We start from the raw sequence: 25,498 nt of genomic DNA, 5'->3' as shown, positions 1-25,498 counted from the left end.
CCTCATAATGACGACATAGCTACCTGCCTCAAATATCCACCCTAAACAAGTTGCCAAACTCATCCATTTCATCCTCACCCATAACAATTTACATTCAACAACAAACACTTTGTCCAAACCATGGGAAAAGCCAGGGATACTAGGATGGCTCCCCAATATGCCAACCTCTTTATGGACCACCTTGAAGAAGAATTTCTGAACAAATGCACCAAAAAACAAATCATATACCTGAGATACATTAATGATTTTTTCATTCTCTGGACAGACAGCTTAAACTCCCTCATAGAGTTCCACCACAACTTCAGTAACCACCACCCATTCATTAAACACTCTCTGGAACACTCCCACATGAGCCTGAACTTCCTAGACACCACAATCAGCTTCAACAGTAAAACCTTACAGACAGCCATATACAAGAAACGCATGGATCACCACACCTACCGTCACAGATCCAGTAACCATCCCAAACACATCAAGAAATCTGTTATCGACAGCCAGGCGCTCAGATATCACAGAATATGCTCTAAGGAGAAAGTCCAGGATATACAACTTAACACACTCAAAACCACCTTCACCAAACAAAGACACTCCACTAGAGAAGTAGATCACATAATGGAATGGGCCATCAAAATAACCCAACAGAACCTGCTTCAATACAGAAATAAAACCTCCTTCAACCACAGACCTCTAGTTGTCATCTACCAACCCACATTGGAACCGATATAGGGTATCATCAAACAACTACAACCCATACTCAATGGGGACCCCATTCTGAAATAAATCTTTCCTGAATCCCCACTTTTGGCCTTCAAACAACCCCCAACCTCATCATCAGAAACAAGCTCCTCACTGACTGGGACACACAAACTCAAAGCGGCATCAGACCCTGCCAGAATAACAGATGCAAAACTTGCAGACATCTCTCCACTGCTACAACGATCAACACCCCCTACAACACACCCTTTAAGATCCATTGATCCTACATATGCCTATCACAACATGTAGTGTATCCCATCCAGTGCATTAAATGCCCCAATAAAAATTATGTGGGTGAAACCAGACGATCACTATGCTATTGAATGAACTTAGTCTCTAAGCCCTGGACTACACTAGGACTTTAGGTCGAATTTAGCAGCGTTAAGTCGATGTAAACCTGCACCCGTCCACACGATGAAGCCCTTTATTTCGACTTAAAGGCTCTTAAAATCGATTTCCTTACTCCACCCCTGACAAGTGGATTAGCGCTTAAATCGGCCTTGCCGGGTCGAATTTGGGGTACTGTGGACACAATTCAACGGTATTGGCCTCAGGGAGCTATCCCAGAGTGCTCCATTGTGACCGCTCTGGACAGCACTCTCAACTCAGATGCACTGGCCAGGTAGACAGGAAAAGAACTGCGAACTTTTGAATCTCATTTCCTGTTTGGCCAGCGTGGCAAGCTGCAGGTGACCATGCAGAGCTCATCAGCAGAGGTGACCATGATGGAGTCCCAGAATCGCAAAAGAGCTCCAGCATGGTCCGAACGGGAGGTACGGGATCTGGTCGCTGTATGGGGAGAGGAATCCGTGCTATCAGAACTCTGTTCCAGTTTTCGAAATGCCAAAACCTTTGTCAAAATCTCTCAGGGCATGAAGGACAGAGGCCATAACAGGGACCTGAAGCAGTGCCGCATGAAACTTAAGGAGCTGAGGCAAGCCTACCAGAAAACCAGAGAGGCCAACGGCCGCTCCGGGTCAGAACTCCAAACATGCCGCTTCTATGATGAGCTGCATGCCATTTTAGGGGGTTCAGCCACCACTACCCCAGCCGTGTTGTTTGACTCCTTCAATGGAGATGGAGGCAACACGGAAGCAGGTTTTGGGGACGAAGAAGATGATGATGATGATGATGATGAGGTTGTAGATAGCTCACAGCAAGCAAGCGGAGAAACCGGTTTTCCCGACAGCCAGGTACTGTTTCTCACCCTGGACCTGGAGCCAGTACCCCCCGAACCCACCCAAGGCTGCTTCCTGGACCCGGCAGGTGGAGAAGGGACCTCCAGTGAGTGTACCTTTTAAAATACTATACATGGTTTAAAAGCAAGCATGTGAAAGGATTACTTTGCTCTGGCATTCACGGCTCTCCTGGATGTACTCCCAAAGCCTTTGCAAAAGGTTTCTGGGGAGGGCAGCCTTATTGCATCCTCCATGGTAGGACGCTTTACCACTCCAGGCCAGTAACACGTACTCGGGAATCATTGTACAACAAAGCACTGTAGTGTATGTTTGCTGGCATTCAAACAACATCCATTCTTTATCTCTCTGTGTTATCCTCAGGAGAGTGAGATATCATTCATGGTCACCTGGTTGAAATAGGGTGCTTTTCTTCAGGGGACACTCAGAGGAGCCCGTTCCTGCTGGGCTGTTTACCTGTGGCTGAACAGAAATGTTCCCCGCTGTTAGCCATGGGGAGGGGGGAGGGTTGAGGGGGTAGCCACGCGGTGGGGGGAGGCAAAATGCGACCTTGTAACGAAAGCACATGTGCTATGTATGTAATGTTAACAGCAAGGTTTACCCTGAAAGAGTGTAGCCGCTGTTTTATAAAATGTGTCTTTTTAAATACCGCTGTCCCTTTTTTTTTCTCCACCAGCTGCATGTGTTTCAATGATCACAGGATCTTCTCCTTCCCAGAGGCTAGTGAAGATTAGAAAGAAAAAAAAATGGGCAGAACGCGGTTGGGGGGCCACCAGCCAACCAGCCACTCCGTCACAGAGGATTGTCCAAAAAAAAGAAGGCTGGCATTCAATAAATTTTAAAGTTTTAAACTTTTAAAGTTCTGTGTGGCATTTTCCTTCCCTCCTCCACCACCCCTCCTGGGCTACCTTGGTAGGCATCCCCCTATTTGTGTGATGAATGAATAAAGAATGCATGAATGTGAAGCAACAATGACTTTATTGTCTCTGCAAGCAATGACTAAAGGGAGGAGGGGAGGGTGGTTAGCTTGCAGGGAAGTAGAGTGAACCAAGGGGCGGGGGGTTTCATCAAGGAGAAACAAAGAGAACTTTCACACCGTAGCCTGGCCAGTCATGAAACTGGTTTTCAAAGCTTCTCTGATGCGTAACGTGCCCTCCTGTGCTCTTCTAACCGCGCTGGTGTCTGGCTGCACGTAATCAGCAGCCAGGCGATTTGCCTCAACCTCCCACCCTGCCATAAACGTCTCCCCCTTACTCTCACAGATATGTGGAGCACACAGCAAGCAGTAATAACAGTGGGAATATTGGTTTCGCTGAGGTCTAAGCGAGTCAGTAAACTGCGCCAGCGCGCCTTTAAACGTCCAAATGCACATTCTACCACCATTCTGCACTTGCTCAGCCTGTAGTTGAACAGCTCCTGACTACTGTCCAGGCTGCCTGTGTACGGCTTCATGAGCCATGGCATTAAGGGGTAGGCTGGGTCCCCAAGGATACATATAGGCATTTCAATGTCCCCAACAGTTATTTTCTGGTCTGGGAATAAAGTCCCTTCCTGCAGCTTTTGAAACAGACCAGAGTTCCTGAAGATGCGAGCGTCATGTACCTTTCCTGGCCATCCCACGTTGATGTTGGTGAAACGTCCCTTGTGATCCACCAGAGCTTGCAGCACTATTGAAAAGTACCCCTTGCGGTTTATGTACTTGCCGGCTTGGTGCTCCGGTGCCAAGATAGGGATAAGGGTTCCGTCTATGGCCCTACCACAGTTAAGGAATCCCATTGCAGCAAAGCCATCCACTATGACCTGCACATTTCCCAGGGTCACTACCCTTGATATCAGCAGATCTTTGATTGCGTGGGCTACTTGCATCACAGCAGCTCCAACAGTAGATTTGCCGACTCCAAATTGATTCCCAACTGACCGGTAGCTGTCTGGCGTTGCAAGTTTCCACAGGGCTATCGCCACTCGCTTCTCAACTGTGAGGGCTGCTCTCATCTTGGTATTCATGCGCTTCAAGGCAGGGGAAAGCAAGTCACAAAGTTCCATGAAAGTGCTCCTACGCATGTGAAAGTTTCGCAGCCACTGGGAATCGTCCCAGACCTGCAACATTATGTGGTTCCACCACTCTGTGCTTGTTTCCCGAGCCCAGAATCGGTGTTCCACAGCATGAACCTGCCCCATTAGCACTATGATGCATGCATTGGCAGGGCCCATGCTTTCAGAGAAATCTGTGTCCATGTCCTGGTCACTCACGTGACCGCGCTGACGTCGCCTTCTCGCCCGGTATCGCTTTGCCAGGTTCTGGTGCTGCATATACTGCTGGATAATGCGTGTGGTGTTTAATGTGCTCCTAATTGCCAAAGTGAGCTGAGTATCCATGCTTGCCTTGGTACGGCGTCTGCACAGAAAAAAGGCGCGGAACGATTGTCTGCCGTTGCTCTGATGGAGGGAGGGGCGACTGACGACATGGCTTACAGGGTTGGCTTCAGGGAGCTAAAATCAACAAAGGGGGTGTCTTTACATCAAGGAGTATTTCAGGCAGGACTTCACGGAGGGTTCCAATAAGAAATGGTGCACCTAAGTTATTGTTCTTATTGGAACAATGAGGTTAGTCTGGCCTCTGATTGATACATGGCTAGATTTACCTTGCTGCACCTTCTCTGTGAGTGACTGCAGTGTGACCTAGAGGAATGAGTCCCCTAGACGGCGGACGGGGGGGGGGAAGCAAATGAGTACAAAACAAATCTGGTCTATTTCTTGTTTTGATCCACTCCATCTATCTTTTACATCTTTGGCTGGCAGCAGACGGTGCAGAAGGACTGCATGCCATCCACATCTCATGGCTGCCCGGCAGAAGATGATGCAATAGGACTGCTAGCAATCCGTATCGCCTGCCTGCTCACCATAAGACAGTTCAATAGGACTGACTGCAGGACTAAAGAGAATGACCTGGTCAAGTCACTCCAAATTTAGTCCCTGCGCCCATGTGTGTCCAGGAGCACCTCGGACATGACGAGGACGGCTACCAGTCGTACTGTACCGTCTGCTGCCCCAAGGCAATGGGTTGCTGCTGCTGTGTAGCAATGCAGTACCACGTCTGCCAGCACCCAGGAGACATAGGGTGACGGTTACCTGAGCGGGCTCCATGCTTGCCGTGGTATGGCGTCTGCACAGGTAACTCAGGAAAAAAGGCGCGAAATGATTGTCTGCCCTTGCTTTCACGGAGGGAGGGAGGGAACGGGGGCCTGACGATATGTACCCAGAACCACCCGCGACAATGTTTTAGCCCCATCAGGCATTGGGATCTCAACCCAGAATTCCAATGGGCAGCGGAGACTGCGGGAACTGTGGGATAGCCACCCACAGTGCAACACTCCGGAAGTCGACGCTTGCCTCAGTACTGTGGAAGCACTCCGCCGAGTTAATGCACTTAATGCACTTAGAGCATTTTCTGTGGGGACACACACACTCAAATATATAAAACCGATTTCTAAAAAACTGACTTCTATAAATTCGACCTGATTTCGTAGTGTAGACATACCCTAAGGTGCCACAAGGACTCCTCGTTATTTTTGCTGATACAGACTAACACGGCTACCACTCTGAAACCTGTCACATAGGAAAATCACAAAAGACAAAAACACCCCTATCACTGTGAACACTTTTCACAAAGTCATAGGTGCTGGAACTAGGGCTGCTGCCGCACCTCGTGGCTTGAAGGGGTTTCTATTATATAAAGGGTTTACAGTGTGGTTCAATGGCTGTCAGCACCCCCACTATAAAAATTGTTCCAGCACTCCTGAAAGCAATCACTCTATATCTGACCTTTCAGTCCTCATCCTCAAATGAAACCTGCACAACACTTTCAAAAGGTGAGCCTGGGAACTTAAATTAATTACTCTGCTAGGCTAAACAGAGACATTGGATTTATGGTTTATTACAAAAATCTGTAACCCCCTCTTTTTGTCCTATGACTGTAGAGGTGTTAACAGGTCACTCTACCTTGAATGTTCCCTTACAATATGTGCTAATTACTTATGCTAAACAATCTGTTCCATCTTGCATTTTGCTGTGACACTGGGAGTTCTTTCACCAGACATGAAGAAGAGCTCTGTGTGGCTTGAAAGCTTGTCTCCCTCACCACCAGAAGTTGGTCCAATAAAAGATATTACCTCACCCACCTTTTCTCACCACAACCCTTGATAAGTTGTTCCAATGATTAATTATCCTCACTGTTATAAACTTACCCTTATTTCCAGTTTGAATTTGTCTAGCTTCAACTTCCAGCCATTGGAATATACCATTCTCTGCTAGACTGAAGAGCCCATTATTAAATATTTGTTCCCCATGTAGATACGTATAGACTGTAATCAAGTCACCCCTTAACCTTATCTTCATTAAGATAATTAGATTGAACTCCTTGAGTCTATCACTATAAGGCATATTTTTCAATTCTTTAGTCATTCTTGTGGCTCTTCTCTGAACCCTCACCATTTTATCAACATCCTTCTTGAATTATGGGCACCAGAACTGGACACAATATTCCAGCAGTGGTCGTATCAGTGCCAAATACAGAGGTAATATGTAACCCTTCTGCCCTTCAGAGTTGGCAGCAACAAGGGCCGGGTTCAGTATCTAGGGGTTCCATCTATGATTCCAATAACACAATGCAAAACCGGCTCGAGCCCCCACCCAGTGACCTGGGACAAATATATACCACCCCTGCTGGGTGCCTCTAAGAGGCAATACTTCCCCTCTCGCAAGCACAGAGTCTGAGTGTAGCAAAAGCCTTTTAATAACAGAGAGAAACAATGTGGCATTAATTTGGGGGAACACCACCAACAGGATTCATAACACAAGCCATGAGCAAAAACCCATCCCAAGCAAATTGGGCCTTGTCCTTTCCCTTTGGTTCTTGAGTCCAGCAACCCAAAAGTCACCCAAAGTCCCAAAAGTCCAACACCCCAAAAGTCTCTGTCCCTGGTCAATGCAGCCCCAGAGTTCAAAAATTTGTCTGCAGAGTTTTATCTCCCAACCTGGGTGGAGGTGGGAGGGTTAAGAGGCACCTTACGTGGTCCAAAGCCGATTGCCCCACCTCTCCATGGAGCTCTGCTCCGCTCTACTAGCCATCCCACAATTCACTCTGGTCTGCTTTGCCAGGCCACCCCGTGAGCTGCTCCAGCCTTCCCGCAAACTGCTCCGCTCCACCAGCCACTCTGCTCTGCCAGCTGTCCCATGAGCCATTCCAGCTGTCCCACAAACTGCTCCTCAATATATCTTCAGGCTCCCCCACTACTTAACACAACGCTCAGTGATTTTAGCTCTTAGTAATTTTAGCTTTTTTGTGAATTCAGCTTGTAGTAGGGGAGCCTCAGTGCTAGTGCACCATTGGCCCAAAGTAAATTCAGCTCAGCAGCCTGTAACTAGACTCCTACTGGAATCAAAATTTAGCTCTGACATTCCACAGTAGAGGAAGAAAGAGGTGCAATTAGCATGTAAGGCCTTCACCAGGGGCCCATACCCCCCCCCCAAGTATTAATACCAATACCCAGCCTCTCTCAATTCACTGCATTTTGGAACCCATGTCCCTTGCCTAGTGAGTGCTCCTTAGTTGATGGCGAGTCCCTCCATCATAACAAAAGACCAAGTACAGTTCCACTGTCCTTGATTCACATAATCAGGATAATAACAATTTATTCTTCCTGCCCCAATAACAGAGAAACTGGGGATCCCACAGCAGCCAAAGTCACCATTTGGGCAGCTATGGGTTCATGCTAGGCAGGGTGGATGTGCCTATGCAAATGAGATCAACCCCTGAAGTTCTTTTCCACAACTTGCCACACCTCACCACCAGATGGCAGGGTGGAGCTCATTCTGACTCTGCTTACAATTATAATGTCTCTACTCCTACTTAATATTCCCTTGTTTACACATCCAAAGAGCCCATTAATCCTTCTGGCAATAGCATCGCACTGGGAACTCATGTTCAGTTGATTATCCACCACAACCCCCAAATCTTTTTTGGAGTTGCTGCCTCCCTGGATACAGTCCCCCATTTTGTAAGTATGGCCTACATTCTTTGTTCCTAGATGTACAACTTTCCATTTGGCAATATTAGAACACATATTGTTTGCTTGCGCCCATTTTACCAAGTGATCCAGATTATTCTGTATCAGTGACCTGTCCTCTTCATTATTTACCACTCTCCCATTTGTTGTGTCATCTGCAAATTTCATCACTGAGTATATGCTCTTTTCCAGCTCATTGATAAAAACGTTAAATAGCCGAGGGCCAAGAACATCCCTGCGAGATCCCACTAGAAACACACCCATTTGACTATGATTCGGGTTTACAATTACATTTTGAGGCCTATTATTTAACCAGTTTTTAATCCATGTCATGAATTTTATATCATTGTAGTTTCTTAATCAAAATGTCATGCGGTACCAAATCAAACACCTAACAGAAGTCTAAGTATCAACAATATTACCTTTATCAACTAAACTTGTAATCTTATCAAAAAAAGTTATGTTAGTTTGACAGGCTCTATCTATAAACCCATGTTGATTGGCATTCATTATATAGCCTCCTTTAGTTCTTTATTAATCAAATCATGTATCAACCATGAAATTTTTTTGTCTGAGATCAATGTCAGTGTGATAGGCCTATAATTACCCTGGTCATTCTGTTTGCCTTTTAAAAATATAGGTACAACATTAACTTTCTTCCAGTCCTCTGGACCTTGCCCCATGTTCCAAGAGTTATTGAAAATCAACATTAACAGTCCAGCAAGCTCCTTGCCATCTCTTTTAAAACTCTTGGATGCAAATTACCTAGACCTGCTGATTTTAAAATGTCTAACTTGAGTAACTCCTGTTTAATAGCCTCCTGAGATACTAGTGTAATGGAAAGTGTTTTTATCATCATACAATATGAGTACATCATCTAATTTTTTCCAAATACAGAACAGAAATATTTATTGAACACTTCTGCCTTTTTTCCATTATTTTTGACAATTCTGCCATTTCCACCTAGTAACGGACCAATACCATTGTTAGGATTCTTTTTGTTCCTAATATACTTTTTAAAATGGTTTCACTTGCCTCTGAAATACAAGTGCTTTTGGCATGAAGCGCAGGAGCAAAACTCCCCAACAATTTAGGACAGGAAATAGCGAAGAATGCCACATAAGCAAGTGATACTCCAGAGGAGATATAGGTAGGTCAAATGTAGTCATCCAAATTAGAATGGGAGCAGAGGAGCAGACCACTACTCTTGTGCAAAGTGCTCTAGTATTTTTAATGACCACAAGAGATCAGAACCTCTGTTTCACATCTCTTCTGAAAAAGGGCACAGAGCCCCCTCACAGCCTGTGGAGCACTGAGTCATTTCGTAAATCTCCAGCACCATTGTCTGCAGCAGCTAAATTTTCATTGGTGGTCTCACTTCCAAGTTCTGGCCTGGCCTGATTCTAGATACTACACTGAAGGGCCTGCTGCAAAGGCCTATGTGGCTACCTTGGATAATATAGTATAACTGCAAGCTTGATTACTTGAAAAGCAGCCATAAGAAGCCAGTGAAAACATTTACTATGATTCAGAAATTTGCTCTGTTGCTTTAAAAACATTAACATTGCATAATCCATGGGATGGATTTGGCTCCTTTTCTCCCAGTTTGAATGTTTTCTTGCTATTTATTTAAGCTGCCCATTCATTTAAAAATCTGCATTACATCTTGTCTAGCACCGCTGCATTCTCTACAAGGTTCCACTCCTACAATATCAATATTTGCCAAAGGTTAATTACACTTTAGTCGCACAGAGGGAAACTATTTATACAGCCTCTCAGAACTGAGGATGGGCAGAGCTTTGAAAGAATTCATGTATTTGCCATTAATTGGGCTATTATGGTTTCCATGAAGTATGTCTCTTAAGATAACAATGGGATGAATGTTTTGAGGTTCTATCTTGCCCTCAGCCCTCAATGCCTCCAGAGACTGGGCATCAGGATTAAGAACCTGGTATTTTCCCTATGGATACCCTCTTTCCCACACTGGGTGCAAGAAGATTGAGTAGAGGGGAGCTCAGTGTCAGCCCCCAAGAACCAGAGCCAAGTTTTGCCCCTGATATAACACCCACCCTCCTCCACCCCAGCAACCCCACTGATTTTAACATGATTTCAAGAGTGTAAGTCAGGGCAGAACTTGGTCCTTTCGTGTGTGCTGGGGAAGGGAAGGTATTAACAGCACGATACCCAATGTCTCTCTCCCCTCCTCCTCCCCTTAGAGCCGCAGGGGAGTATTTATGCCTTATGCAGGCAGTCGAACACAGACCACTCTCTTTCCCTGAAGTGAGTTTTGTTCTGAAGTGCCCAAGTGCACAAACGAGGGTGGAGGTTAGTCCACACTCCTCTGGAAATGAGTGTGGCGCATGAGGCCTTTTGTTCTATGTGAGGAGTTTTGGGGGTTTTTTTTCTTGGAATTCTGTGTTTGAGTGGAGAGCCATAAGCTGGTGCAGTTGGTCTTAACAGAGTATCCAAGTTTGTTTGTTTGTTTTTTTCCAGAGAAAACAGAGCCCTATGAGTTTTCAGATGGTTGTTCAGGCTGATGTTAGTTCAAAGCGTGTGTTTAGTCTGACTAGGTTCCAACTGGGGACCCCTGCTAAGTTATTCAGGTGAGTGCCTGTCACGGTTCCTCCCCCACTCTGAACTCTAGGGTACAGATGTGGGGACCTGCATGAAAAACCTCCTAAGCTTATCTTTACCAGCTTAGGTCAAAACTTCCCCAAGGTACAAAATATTACACCTTGGACTGGCCGCTACCACCACCAAACTAATACTGGTTACTGGGGAAGAGCTGTTTGGACGCGTCCTTCCCCCCAAAATACTTCCCAAAACCTTGCACCCCACTTCCTGAACAAGGTTTGGTAAAAAGCCTCACCAATTTGCCTAGGTGACTACAGACCCAGACCCTTGGATCTTAAGAACAATGAACAATCCTCCCAACACTTGCACCCCCCCTTTCCTGGGAAATGTTGGATAAAAAGCCTCACCAATTTGTATAGGTGACCACAGACCCAAACCCTTGGATCTGAGAACAATGAAAAAGCATTCAGTGTTTTACAAGAAGACTTTTAATAAAAAATAGAAGTAAATAGAAATAAAGAAATCCCCCCTGTAAAATCAGGATGGTAGATATCTTACAGGGTAATTAGATTCAAAAACATAGAGAAACCCTCTAGGCAAAACCTTAAGTTACAAAAAAGATACACAGACAGAAATAGTTATTCTATTCAGCACAATTCTTTTCTCAGCCATTTAAAGAAATCATAATCTAACACGTACCTAGCTAGATTACTTACTAAAAGTTCTAAGACTCCATTCCTGTTCTGTCCCTGGCCAAGACGACTACAGACAGACACAGACCCTTTGTTTCTCTCCCTCCTCCCAGCTTTTGAAAGTATCTTGTCTCCTCATTGGTCATTTTGGTCAGGTGCCAGCGAGGTTACCTTTAGCTTCTTAACCCTTTACAGGTGAGAGGAGCTTTCCCCTGGCCAGGAGGGATTTCAAAGGGGTTTACCCTTCCCTTTATATTTATGACACGCCCCCCAAATCTCAGCTAGGGTGAAACACTGGCTGGGATTTCTTCCTGGAGCTCTAGGAAAACAGAGTTAATAAGACACATGCATCTCTAAATATACTACCAAGTACATAAAGACTAACAATATTTTCCACATCTCAAGGACGATTTTAACCAGTTGATTCTGGGAAACTTTCACGGGAGAGTGCATCAGCCACTTTGTTAGAAGCTCCTGAGATGTGTTGGATGTCGAAATCAAACTCTTGGAGAGCTAAAATCCACCGATGAAGTTTTTTGTTAGTTTCTTTGACGGTGTGAAGCCACTTTAGGGCAGCATGGTCGGTTTGCAGGTGGAAACGCCGTCCCCAAACATATGGGCGTAGCTTTTCCAGAGCGTAGACAATGGCATAACATTCTTTTTCAGTGACTGACCAGTTGCTTTCCCTCTCAGACAGTTTTTTGCTGAGAAACACTACAGGGTGGAATTCTTGATCAGGTCCTTTCTGCATTAAAACTGCTCCCACACCACGCTCGGATGCATCTGTGGTTACTAGGAACGGTTTGTCAAAGTCTGGGGCCCTTAGTACAGGGTCAGACATGAGTGTCGCTTTAAGCTTGTTAAAGGCCTTCTGACACTTTCCGGTCCACTGAACCGCATTTGGCTGTTTCTTTTTGGTTAGGTCTGTCAGTGGGGCAGCGATTTGCTGTAGTGCGGTACAAATCGTCTGTAATAACCGGCCAAGCCTAAGAAGGATTGAACCTGTTTCTTTGACTTTGGGACAGGCCACTTTTGGATAGCATCCACTTTGGCCTGTAGGGGGCTGATAGTTCCTTGACCCACCTGGTGTCCAAGGTAAGTCACTCTGTTTAGGCCTATTTGACACTTCTTAGCCTTAACAGTTAGTCCTGCCTCCCTTATGCGCTCAAGGACTTTTTGTAGATGTTCCAGGTGGTCTGCCCAGGAATCCGAAAATATGGCCACATCGTCAAGGTAGGCGACTGCATATTCTCCTAATCCCGCTAGGAGACCATCTACAAGTCTTTGGAAAGTGGCGGGTGCATTTCGCAGCCCGAAAGGGAGTACAGTAAATTCATACAGCCCGAGATGTGTGATGAAGGCTGACCTTTCCTTGGCAGATTCATCTAGCGGTACCTGCCAGTACCCCTTGGTTAAGTCCAAGGTAGAGATGAACTGGGCCCGTCCCAGTTTCTCTAATAGTTCATCAGTGCGTGGCATTGGATAGTTGTCTGGGCGAGTTACAGCATTTAGCTTATGGTAGTCCACGCAAAAACGTATTTCCCCATCTGGTTTGGGAACTAGAACCACTGGAGATTCCCATGCACTTTCAGAGGGGCGGATTACACCCATCTGTAACATATCCTGGATCTCCCGTTCTATAGCAGTTTTAGCTTGAGGAGACACCCGGTAAGGGTGGACCCTAATTGGGTGAGCATTACCTGTGTCAATGGAGTGGTATGCCCGTTCAGTCAGTCCTGGGGTGGCTGAGAACGTTGGCGCGTAGCTAGTGCACAGCTCCTGGATCTGCTGTCGCTGCATACGCCCAAGGGTCATGGAGAGGTTCACCTCTTCCACACCACCAGCACATTTCCCTTCGTAATAGACACCTTCAGGCCACTCAGCGTCGTCTCCTCCCTGGGCTGTAAACTGACAAACCTTTAATTCTCTGGAATAAGAGGGCTTTAGAGAATTAATATGGTACACCTTAGGCTTTCGGTTGGAGGTGGGGAATGCTATGAGATAATTAACAGCTCCCAGGCGCTCCTGGACCATGAATGGCCCTTCCCACGATGCTTCCATTTTATGGGCCTGGAGCGCCTTTAAGACCATGACCTGGTCTCCTACTTTGAAGGAACGCTCTCTGGCATGTTTATCATACCAGGCTTTTTGCTCTTTTTGAGCATCCTGTAAGTTTTCTCTAGCAAGGGCTAAAGAGGTTCGGAGGGTGTTTTGTAGGTTGGTTACAAAGTCCAGAATGTTAGTTCCTGGAGAAGGTGTAAATCCCTCCCATTGCTGCTTCACCAACTGCAATGGCCCCTTAACCTCACGGCCATATACAAGTTCAAATGGGGAAAACCCTAAACTGGGATGTGGTACAGCTCTGTAGGCAAAGAGCAACTGCTGCAATACTAGGTCCCAATCATTGGAGTGCTCATTTACGAATTTACGTATCATGGCCCCCAAAGTTCCATTAAACTTCTCCACCATGCCATTTGTTTGATGATGGTAAGGAGTGGCAACCAAGTGATTTACCCCATGAGCTTCCCAAAGGTTTTTCATAGTTCCTGCCAGGAAATTAGTCCCTGCATCTGTGAGGATGTCGGAGGGCCAACCTACCCTGGCAAAAATGTCTGCTAGTGCCTGGCACACACTTTTAGCCCTGGTGTTGCTTAGAGCTACTGCTTCCGGCCATCGGGTGGCAAAATCCATGAAAGTCAGTATGTACTGCTTTCCTCTGGGTGTCTTTTTCGGAAAAGGACCCAGAATATCCACAGCTACTTGCTGAAATGGAACTTCAATGATGGGGAGTGGCTGGAGAGGGGCTTTGACCTGGTCTTGGGGTTTTCCCACTCTTTGGCACACCTCACAAGACTGGACATAGGTAGAAACATCCTTGCCCATTCCCTCCCAGTGGAATGACCCCCCCAAACGGTCTTTGGTCCTGTTCACCCCAGCATGGCCACTAGGGTGATCGTGGGCTAAGCTCAAGAGCTTGGCCCGGTATTTAGTTGGAACTACCAACTGTCTCTGAGGATGCCAGTCTTCCTGGTGTCCACCAGAAAGAGTTTCCTTGTATAAAAGTCCTCTTTCTACAACAAACCTGGATCGATTAGAAGAGCTGAGAGGCGGTGGGTTGCTCCGTGCCGCCGTCCAAGCTCTCTGGAGGCTTTCATCTGCTTCCTGTTCAGTCTGGAACTGTTCCCTTGATGCTGGAGACATCAGTTCCTCATTGGATTGTGGACCTAGGCTTGGTCCCTCTGGAAGCGATATAGAGGATGGAGCTGCTTCTGTTGACTGTGAACCGCTCTCCGCTGGTGCACTATGTTGGGATTCAGGCTCCGGCTGAGCCTCTTGGGTAGGGTTATCGGCTGCTGCCAGTTCAGGTTCAGTGGGGCCCTCTGGTGTTGAGGTTGCAAGTACTGGATTCAGTGCTGACACGGGGTCTGGTGTTGGTTGTTCGGCTGGTTCCGGTTCTGGGACTGGTTCCGTCTGGGTCTCTGGGACTGGATCCACTACTGCTGTTGCAGACATTGGCCTGGGGTCCGGGTCCATCACCTCTGACCGGGTTCTGATAGAAGTTTCCGGAACAGAGCTAGGCCTCACGGCTTGTTTAGCCTGGCTGCGGGTGACTGTTCCCACCCTCTTGGCCTGCTTCACATGATTGGCCAAGTCTTCCCCCAACAGCATGGGGATGGGATAATCATCATAGACTGCAAAAGTCCACATTCCTGACCAGCCCTTGTACTGGACAGGCAACTTGGCTGTAGGCAAAATGAAAGAGTTGGACTTGAAGGGTTGAATCGTCACTTGGATCTCTGGGTTGATTAAATTGGGGTCCACTAAGGAAGCATGGATAGCTGACACTTGTGCTCCGGTGTCCCTCCACGCGGTGACCTTCTTCCCGCCCACACTCACAGTTTCCCTCCGCTCCAAGGGTATCTGGGAGGTATCTGGGCCGGTGGACCTCTGGTGTGATTCCGGTGCAATGAACTGTAATCTGTTGGGGTTCTGGGGGCAGTTGGCCTTTACATGCCCCAGCTCGTTACATTTAAAACATCGTCCAGCTGACGGGTCACCGGGGCGAGGTGGGTTGCTGGAGAACGGGGTGGTGGGACGATAAGGGGTCTGGAGGGTTCTTTGGGAGGTAGGTGGGGCTTTGGGCGGCCCCCGGTAATAGGGTGTGGTCTGGGGTGGTCCCTTCTGGTCTCCGCTCCAACTGCGACCAGTTTTCTTCTTCTCTGCCACCTCCACCCATCTGGCTCCAATCTCTCCTGCCTCGATTACAGTTTTGGGTTTCCCATCTAGGATGTATCTTTCTATTTCCTCAGGAACACCCTCTAAGAATTGTTCCATTTGCATTAGGAAGGGCAAATTTACTGGAGATTCAACACTTGCTCCTGATATCCAGGCATCCCAATGTTTCACAATGTGGTAGGCATGTCGGGTAAATGACATGTCTGGTTTCCACCTTAGGGCTCGGAACCTCCGACGAGAATGCTCGGGTGTTATCCCCATTCTGACTCTCGCCTTGGATTTAAACAGTTCATACTTGTTCATATGTTCTTTAGGCATTTCAGCTGCCACCTCAGCTAAGGGTCCACTGAGCTGCGGCCTCAGCTCTACCATGTATTGGTCAGTAGAGATGTTGTACCCAAGGCAGGCCCTTTCGAAGTTTTCTAAGAAGGCCTCAGTATCAACACCTGCATTGTAGGTGGGGAACTTTCTGGGATGGGAAGTGGTACCTGGAGAAGGATTGCTAGGGTTTGTTGGTATATTCTGCTGGGCCTTTATCCTCTCCATCTCCTCCACATGCTTCCTTGCCTCCATTTCCCTCTTGTGGGCAGCCTCCTGTACCTCCTTCTCCAGCCGCATGAGTTCTATCTGTCTTTCATGTTCCCTTTGTTTTTCCTCAGCCTGAAATTTGGCTAATTCCAGCTGTAGTCGAGCCGAGGATTTGGCCATTCTAACCTCTCTGTTTTTAACTAACTTTACACCCGAGGTTTAGAAATAAACAAACAAAACTTGGCTGTAAAATTTTGCTGTGCTGGAATAGAATACCTATTCTCTGATAGTGATTGTCAGCCTACAGAAAAAGACAATTTCCTTGTCTCTGCTCTGGGCCCAAATTAAAGCAAAAAACCTCCAACTACTTGGAAACCTGCTTACCCAGCCCAAAGAAAAAAAAAATTATTTTCAAACCTGTGCTCCTTGTAAAACAAAAAAAAAAATCAAAATCCTAAAAAAAACCCTGCCACTTTTGTCTCCAGGCAAATGGGTAGAGCACACACACCCTGTTTACTTTTAGGAAGAAAAGAAAAAAAAAAACCTCTGGGTTGGAAGACTGTGAATTTCCCTGCAGGAGTTAAGTACCCTGCCTCCAGGCAAAGAAAACCTGCAATTCACAAGATAATCCCCTTTTGTCTCTGCTTGGCCACAAAGTAGAGAGAAACCAAGCTGCTTTCAGTTTCAAAGCTGCTTCTGGACTTCCTAAAAATTCCTTTTTAAAATCTGTATTTCTAGTTCAAAAAATCTCAACTGGATCTCAAAATGATTTCAGGTTAATCCCACCTCTGCCACCATGTCACGGTTCCTCCCCCACTCTGAACTCTAGGGTACAGATGTGGGGACCTGCATGAAAAACCTCCTAAGCTTATCTTTACCAGCTTAGGTCAAAACTTCCCCAAGGTACAAAATATTACACCTTGGACTGGCCGCTACCACCACCAAACTAATACTGGTTACTGGGGAAGAGCTGTTTGGACGCGTCCTTCCCCCCAAAATACTTCCCAAAACCTTGCACCCCACTTCCTGAACAAGGTTTGGTAAAAAGCCTCACCAATTTGCCTAGGTGACTACAGACCCAGACCCTTGGATCTTAAGAACAATGAACAATCCTCCCAACACTTGCACCCCCCCTTTTCTGGGAAATGTTGGATAAAAAGCCTCACCAATTTGTATAGGTGACCACAGACCCAAACCCTTGGATCTGAGAACAATGAAAAAGCATTCAGTGTTTTACAAGAAGACTTTTAATAAAAAATAGAAGTAAATAGAAATAAAGAAATCCCCCCTGTAAAATCAGGATGGTAGATATCTTACAGGGTAATTAGATTCAAAAACATAGAGAAACCCTCTAGGCAAAACCTTAAGTTACAAAAAAGATACACAGACAGAAATAGTTATTCTATTCAGCACAATTCTTTTCTCAGCCATTTAAAGAAATCATAATCTAACACGTACCTAGCTAGATTACTTACTAAAAGTTCTAAGACTCCATTCCTGTTCTGTCCCTGGCCAAGACGACTACAGACAGACACAGACCCTTTGTTTCTCTCCCTCCTCCCAGCTTTTGAAAGTATCTTGTCTCCTCATTGGTCATTTTGGTCAGGTGCCAGCGAGGTTACCTTTAGCTTCTTAACCCTTTACAGGTGAGAGGAGCTTTCTCCTGGCCAGGAGGGATTTCAAAGGGGTTTACCCTTCCCTTTATATTTATGACAGTGCCCATGTACTAGACTCAAGATACAGGCCATGATTTCCAAGAATGGGTGCCTAAAGTTAGACTCCTAAATCCATATTTAGGACCTGAGTAAGTGACCTGGTTTTTAAAGTGCTGAGCGTCCCTTTGAAGAGATGGGGGAAGAACACCAGCAGAGGAAGCAGCCGTAGACAGAGTAAAATGTATCGCTAAATACAGTAGTGTCAACAGCATATCAGAAGCACCCTCCTTCTGTTGCATTGCAACACTAAGAATGCTGCAGGAATAATGCTATTACATTTTTATTGGCTTTTATAAGTTAGGGCCCATAAAAACTGTACATCAATTATTTCTCTTTTCTCACCCTTAAAAATATCTATGTCATGTCACAAAATTTAAATAACAAGATCCTAATAGAGTGGATTCCCAATAAACTCCACCTTCCTGTGCCAAACTGGAAAACCCCTAGCTATTCAGAGCTAACACCTGTAAAGGAGCATGTTCTGCTTTCGGTAGGATTGTCTCACCTTCCAGTAAGTGAGTACTTCCAGAAAGCCAGAGAAAGGATGGTCCCATGATTTAGGCACTAGCCTAGGACTTAAGATACCTGGTTTCAAGTCCCTGTTCTGCCACAGACTTCCTGTGTGACCTTAGGCAAGTCACTTAAACTTTCTGCATATCAGTGCCCCATCTGAAAAATGGGGTCTTCCCTACCTCACAGGGGTGTTGTGAGAAGAAATACATTAAGCATGATGAGGTGCTTGCTTACAGTATAAGAGCAGGCTGGACAAGTAGCCAGTCTACTTTTTATCTGGCCTAAGGTAGGATAGACAAATGACCTATTTTTGGATCTTGCTTCTATACCTATAACAGAGTCAGGAACTCTTTACCAAGTACACAAAGTTGTGTTTGAAAATGGTTAGTTATTTCTGTTATGTTTTCATACAAAAATAGTAAAACGGGCACTTCAGTCTAGAGACTTCCTTTTAGATTAAGAAAAATATCCACAAGAAAGAACAAAAGAAAAGTGTCTATCAAAGAGCACAGTGACCCTGTTTCCTCTGTAATTTAGCAGCTGTAAAAGAATAAAATGGTGACTGTCTCTGCAGACAGGCATGTCTTAGAAATTTTAAGATACAGTATACAGAAAACAAGAGGTGTCAGTGTTCCGAGCTACAACCTGTACACTGATTTTTAAAACCGCATTTCTTTAAAGTTCCCTACCATCCTAACTGAAGATTGATACTATAGAAAGTTTGAAAGTACAAGTGCAAAAAAAAAAAAATTGGAACAATTTTAATGTGTAACATTCCCCACCACTCTTTATTCTGCCATACTCTGAGCACTTCAAAATAAATCAGTATACACCCACCCACCCCGTTTCTGACAAAATAAAAATTTATCTGAAAAGGTCTGAACTCCCAACAAATGGGCTCACAAAGGAAAGTGAGGAAGCACCATAATTGCAACGCTACTGACACAACAGCATGTGTCACAAGCCAGGTGACTTGGGTAGGGCCTGGAAACAGATGACTCAGAACAAGTTGATTCAAGGTGCAAAAGTAAAACATTTACTGACAAAGGAATGATAAATTAAACATGAATTACAGCCTCCTAGAAATCACAAGAGCAACCATAATCTAGGATGTTTGATTTGCCCTTGAGGCAACACTAGGACTTTTTCCTCATATTCCTCTTCAGCTCCTAGCAAATGTCAGCATAAAGGTAGGGCTTCAGGTCTTTTACACAAAGTACTATATTCAATAGTCCTTTCTAGGACTGCTGAATTTAAGCCAAAATGTAGAGAAACCTTGCGTGATGGCAATAGGTACTATATGTTTGGCTTATATGGGAGCAAGAGAGTCAGGGGTCCCCTGACTGTGTTCAGTTCACACAATAAAGAATCCCCTGTATATTCATTATCAAGTCTTATCTCTTCCCTACCATACAACAAAATTACCCACACTATACCAATTCCTTTTTTACAATAGGTGCAGAGGAAGAAGTAAAAAAAGAGAGAGATGAAGAAATCCAGAAACAAGAAAATCAAAAACAATTTTTCCTTTTCCAAAACCACAATTTTAAGTAGAAGTGAAATAGACAATTGCACTTCATTTCAACATGTTGATGAGAAACAATTTTTTCCATTTTAAATTTTCCAGTTGAAAAATCTAAACACTTAATCAAAATGGCAAAACCACATTTTCCAACTGGAACATTTTGTGGTAAAAAATTCTGACCAACTGTAGTCAGCATGATAAGCAGCAATCACTGCACACTATCTGCTTAACCACAGTCCAGTTTTTTTTTTAATTTTGGTAGGTATCATAATAGAAGAGAGTCTTAAGGAGGAATTTGAAGGAGGACAATGTGGTGACTTGGCAGGAGTTTACGGGGAGCTCCTCCAAAGCGAGCGGGGCAGCACTGAAGAAAGTATGAAGGTGCTTGTTCAAGAATTTCACAAAGCGGTGAGGAAGATTGGCATCACTGGCACAACGGAAGCAGAAGTCTATGTCTCTATAGCTTATTAGAAATGATAGGAAAGGTAGGACAGGGTTCGATGAAAGAAGAAATTTTTTGTAACATTTTTATGAACAATATATATGTTACTTGACGCATTTGGCTTGGTAGTGCTGCCCAGTGGGTGCAGATGGGTTAAAATCCTTCTCCTAGGACAGAGGGAAGTCATGGGGTGTTTTGCTCACATAGCTGTCTGGGGTGATGTCAATGTGAGCTGTCAGGAGCTGGCTGGAGTCTCCACATGTCAGTGGATGATCAGAAGACAATAGGAACCCCAATGACCAAATGATTAGCAGGGGCAGCTCAGTCAGGCTGAACATGTGAACTCAGCGTGGTTTTGCAGTGGGAGGAAAATGCACTGGAGGTGTCAGGAACCTGTGATAAAAACAGAATTTGCAGCTGTCTGGAGACTGAGAGACTTGTGGGGGGATGTAGAGTGAGGATGAAGCTCAGGAAAGTAGGGCATAGCGAAGCCCTGGTTTCACTCACGGGCACTCTATCTGAAGTCTGCCTTTCTCACACTAACCCAAAGGCTTTCAGATTTTGTATTCCAGGCAGCTAATAAATTGTTCCCTTGTTTTAAAGGGCTGCCTGGTGTCACTGCAGTTACAGACTGAAGAACACTGTGCCCTGAAGGGAGGAAAAATCTCTCACAGGAGTCTGGCTTGGCTGGACCAGCTGCAGAGAGCCACGGAGAGCAACAGGGATTGCTGGGGCTTAAAGACCTGAGAGTTATGGAGGCTACAGGCCTGCTCCTGTAAAACAGTGGTAATTGTTTGGGTCTAGCACCCAGGAGACTGGTTAAAGGGTGGGACATAGATCAGACCCTGGGACTCTTCAACACAGTGATGGGCCACGAAGGACCTTAAAAGAGAAGACAAGTACTTTGTGTTTGATGTGAAGAAGGGATGCAAAGTGGGGATGGAGAGATACAAAGGGAGGGTGATGTGGTCAAAGTGATGAGCCAGAAAAATTCTTTACCGTGGGGAAATTAGTAGCAGCTGGGCTAACTGGAGCCTAATGTCAGCACTTACCAGGAAGTGGCTAACTGTTTAAAAGGAGATTCCAGTTTTCTCTTCATCAAGCTGGGAGCAGAGGAAGCTAATTCAGTTAACTTTATTTGCTTTCATGGGATTATGAGTTTGTTCTTCTCCTTCCAGCTGATGTGTAACCATGCCGTAGCAGGTTTCAGAGTAACAGCCGTGTTAGTCTGTCTTTGCAAAAAGAAAAGGAGTACTTGTGGCACCTTAGAGACATACCGTGGAAACTGTATGCATCCGATGAAGTGAGCTGTAGCTCACGAAAGCTCATGCTCAAATAAATTGGTTAGTCTCTAAGGTGCCACAAGTACTCCTTTTCTTCATGCCATAGCAGTCATTTATCTACCATAATAATGTGCCCCCACACACACAGTTAAAGAAAAGCAATTCCACCTTCCAAAAAGGTGTTGCTTTTCAGAGATTCCTAGATTATAAAACCGGAAATGAACACTGTGATCATCTAGTTTGACCTGTGTAGCACAGGCCATAGGACTTCCCTGAATTAATTTATATTTGAATTCATGCATATCTTTTAGAAAAACATCTAATCTCCATTTTAAAATTGCCAGAGATGCAGAGGTTTCAGAGTAGCAGCCGTGTTAGTCTGTATCCGCAAAAAGAACAGGAGTACTTGTGGCACCTTAGAGACTAACAAATTTATTAGAGCATAAGCTTTCGTGAGCTACAGCTCACTTCATCGGATGCATAGAATGGAATATATAGTAAGATATATAGATATAACATATACATACAGATAAGTTGGAATTTACTGTACAAACTGTGAGAGGCTAATTAATTAAGATGAGCTATTATCAGCAGGAGAAAAAAAACTTTCGTAGTGATAATCAAGATGGCCCATTTAGACAGTTGACAAGAAGGTGTGAGGATACTTAACATGGGGAAATAGATTCAATATGTGTAAGGACCCAGCCACTCCCAGTCTCTCTTCAAACCCAAGTTAATGGTATCTAGTTTGCATATTAATTCAAGCTCAGCAGTGCCCCTCTGCCATGTACATTGGCCAAACTGGACAGTCTCTACGCAAAAGAATAAATGGACACAAATCTGATATCAGGAATCATAACATTCAAAAACCGGTAGGAGAACACTTCAACCTCTGTGGCCACTCAGTAAAAGATTTAAGGGTGGCAATTTTGCAACAGAAAAGCTTCAAAAACAGACTCCAATGAGAAACTGCTGAGCTTGTATCAATATGCAAACTAGATCCCATTAACTTGGATTTGAATAGAGACTGGGAGTGGCTGGGTCATTACACATATTGAATCAATTTCTCCATGTTAAGTATCCTCACACCTTCTTGTCAACTGTCTAAATGGGCCATCTTGATTATCACTACAAAAGTTTTTTCTCCTGCTGATAATAGCTCATCTTAACTAATTAGCCTCTCACAGTTTGTATGGTAACTTCCAACTTATCTGTATGTATATGTTATATACATATATATATATATAACTTACTATATGTTCCATTCTGTGCATTCGATGAAGTGAGCTGTAGCTCACAAAAGCTTATGCTCTAATAAATTTGTTCGTCTCTAAGGTGCCACAAGTACTCCTGTTCTTTTTGCAGGGAAGAAGAATCCATTTGGGTCCTCCATGCATAACAAAACATTATATACTGTGCACACAAATCCATAGCTTCTCAACTCTGCAAATAATGTATTAAATACAGAGGGCCAAATTCTAATCTTGGTTACACAGCAGGCTTCGTTGAGATTATTTCTGATTTAGACTAATGTACTTTAGATTACAGTTAGTTCCCAGGAGTCAATTTCTGGTTATTTAAAGATTTCAGGGCAGGAGTAACAAATACAGTTGGCGCTAAACAAATAATATATATTTCTACAAAATACATTTTCAGATTACAATCCCTGTTTTCAAATGACTAAAGTGAATGGTTTTGTATACTGAATAGCATAATGGACAAGAGTATCTTACATTTATACTAGGTGACCTAATTCTGCCTGATTTACAGTCTGAAATTTGGTGTGTTCTGATAGGAATCATCTGACCATATCACACAGCCAAACCTAGCTTTGCAGTGTTTCACCAAGATTCACTCTCTTTGTTCAAAGGAAAGTCCAACAGGGACATAGCACAGAGGTGAAATCAGTTCTCTTTTGTTCATTTAAAAAAATGTGCTTTGAATGAGTCAAGAATGAGGGTGGTGCTGAAGGAATAGAAAATGAAAATTGTAGCTGCAGTGACCATACCTAGTCTGGGTAGAGAATTCTCTTCCTAATACTGTTATCTCTCATCCTTCCAGAATGCATATGCTTACCTCAACACAGATAAACAAACAATTTGAAAATGTTCGCATTGCTTTTAAGGACACATTACAGTGCTTAATCAAGTACATCCTACATTTTCCTTTCAAAACACTGGCATAACTGCATTTCACCTCACTGCAATGAGGGCAACTCTGAACTATTCGGAAACACAATTATTCTCAGCTAAGGGAACAATATATAGTTTTCATATTCTTATTCTGATTGAAGCTCATTTCCCAACATAAGCCTGATTTTTACCTATATGCCAAACTCAACTCAGATGTCCCAAAGCCACACAAATATGCTATCAGTTCAAACTCAAAGACCTCAAAGCCCACAAAAATTATATTAGATCAATGAGATATAAATAATTTATTCTTGATAAAATATTGATACGTACATAATTTGATGTCTTTCTAGAAGATATGCTTTAGCCCAGAGACCGGCAACCATTGGCACGCAGCCCGTCAGGGAAATCCATTGGTGGGCCGGGATGGTTTGTTTACCTGCAGCGTCCGCAGGTTCAGCCGATCATAGCTCCTACTGGTCGTGGTTCATCGCTCCAGGCCAATGGGGGCTGTGGGAAGTGGCGTGGGCTGCAGGTAAACAAACCAGCCTGGTCCGTCAGCGAATTTGCCTGACGGGCCACATACCAAAGGTTGCCAATCCCTGCTTTAGCCCAACACAAGTTATTGGTCTCAATACAGGGATAATGGGGTGAAATTCTCTGGCCTGGGATAGTCATGCTGGGGGGAGGGATAGCTCAGTGGTTTGAGCATTGGCCTGCAAAACCCAGGGTTGTGAGTTCAATCCTTGAGGGGGTCATTTAAGGAATCTGGGGCAAAAATTGGGGATTGGCCCTTGTCATAAATATAAAGGGAAGGGTAAACCCCTTTAAAATCCCTCCTGGCCAGAGGAAAAATCCTCTTAACCTGTAAAGGATTAAGAAACTAAAGGTAACCTCACTGGCACATGACCAATGAGGAGACAAGATGCTTTCAAAAGCTGGGAGGAGGGAGAAAAACAAAGGGTCTGTGTCTGTCTGTGTGATGCTTTTGCCAGAGACAGAACAGGAATGGAGTCTTAGAATTTAGTAAGTAATCTAGCTAGGTATGTGTTAGATTATGATTTCTTTAAATGGCTGAGAAAATAGCTGTGCTGAATAGAATGAATATTCCTGTCTGTGTGTCTTTTTTGTAACTTAAGGTTTTGCCTAGAGGGATTCTCTATGTTTTGAATCTAATTACCCTGTAAGGTATCTACCATCCTGATTTTACAGAGGTGATTTTTTAAACTTCTATTAAAAGCCTTCTTGTAAGGAAACTGAATGCTTTTTCATTGTTCTAAGATCCAAGGGTTTGGGCCTGTGGTCACCTATGCAAATTGGTGAGGATTTTTACCAAACCTTCCCCAGGAAGTGGGGTGCAGGGGTTGGGAAGATTTTTGGGGGAAAGACGTGTCCAAACTCCATTTTTTCAGGAACCCAGATAAAGTTTGGTGGTGGCAGTGGAAATCCAAGGGCAAAGGGTAAAATAATTTGTATCTTGGGGAAGTTTTAACCTAAGGTGGTAAAAGTAAGCTTAGGAGGTGCAGGTCCCCACTTCTGTACCCTAGAGTTCAGAGTGGGAAAGGAACCTTGACAGCCCTGTTTTGAGCAGCAGGTTGGACTAGATGACCTCCTGAGGTCCCTTCCAACCCTGATATTCTATATACAAAAGGTCAGACTAGATGATCTAATTATCCCTTCTGCACTTAAACACTATGAATTAATTCACCTAGTTAAAGATTTTGGCCTTAATCATACTAACATTTGACTATGATAAGAATACTTGCATAAGCTGTTTTGGGCACTGTATAGAAAATTAAAATGTAAGGTTAAATAAAATCATTGAATTATCATAAACTCCA

This window comes from Lepidochelys kempii, chromosome 1 (assembly GCF_965140285.1).
Source record: "Lepidochelys kempii isolate rLepKem1 chromosome 1, rLepKem1.hap1, whole genome shotgun sequence".
Lineage (NCBI taxonomy): Eukaryota > Metazoa > Chordata > Testudines > Cheloniidae > Lepidochelys > Lepidochelys kempii.
Note: the sequence above shows the minus strand (reverse complement) of the source record.